At 32.3% G+C, this 862-nt stretch overlaps 1 non-coding gene across 1 annotated transcript; it reads right to left on the reverse strand.

Moving 5' to 3' along the window:
• Positions 1-299: 299 nt before the first annotated feature.
• On the reverse strand, positions 300-432 carry LOC126031614 (small nucleolar RNA SNORA51). Its single transcript, XR_007503452.1, has one exon. It is a non-coding gene; the product is annotated as a small nucleolar RNA SNORA51 (small nucleolar RNA).
• Positions 433-862: the final 430 nt, after the last annotated feature.

Genomic DNA, 862 nt, shown 5'->3' on the forward strand with positions numbered 1-862 from the left:
TTAAGATAAATAGAAAAAAACAAAAACAAAAACAAAAAAGTTTTAAGTGGGACTGGAGCAATAGCACAGCAGTAAGGCATTTGCCTTGCATGCAGCCAAAACAGGACAAACCCCAGTTTGAATCCTGGCACCCATATGGTCCACAGAGCCTGCCAGGAGCAACTTCTGAGCGCAGAGCCAGGAGTAACCCTTGAGCACCACCTGGTGTGACCCAAAAACCAATATATATATATATATATATATATATATATATATATATATATATATATATATATATATATATATATATATATAATTTTTTTTGTCCCCCAATTCACAATACATACCCGGCAAGGGGCCTGTGTTGAGGTGTATATGGGGTGCCTTTACTGTACCTCCTCTTTCTATACAGCCAGTGTAAAGAACACAGCCTGTGGTAAGAATTGGGAGGCCTTATTTTATCTTTTATTTTTTTTTTTTCTTCAGGGCAAACTAAAGTTGTTTTTTTTTTTAAGTAAGAATTCATTTAAAGGACAAAATTGATTAACATAATAAGGTAAACTAATATAACATAATATAGTGACATAACATAACATATAATATAATTAATATAATAATAATACATGTAAGTCAAAGAAAGTTTCTGATTAAAAACACAATTTTTTTTCCATAATGGCTTACATATCTTTCACTGTAGTATTTTGGGTACATATTCACATTAAATCAGGGGAATACCCATCACCTAATATGTCCTCTTCTCAATCAAAAATCAAATATACTGAAAATAGGCAGAGTCCTGTCTAGAGGCTTCCAAACTCAGTTTGAGAGAGGATGTGAAAAAAGTAATTAAAATACCACAACAATACACACACACACACAAAAA

Source organism: Suncus etruscus, chromosome 1, assembly GCF_024139225.1.
Source record: "Suncus etruscus isolate mSunEtr1 chromosome 1, mSunEtr1.pri.cur, whole genome shotgun sequence".
Classification (NCBI taxonomy): Eukaryota; Metazoa; Chordata; class Mammalia; order Eulipotyphla; family Soricidae; genus Suncus; species Suncus etruscus.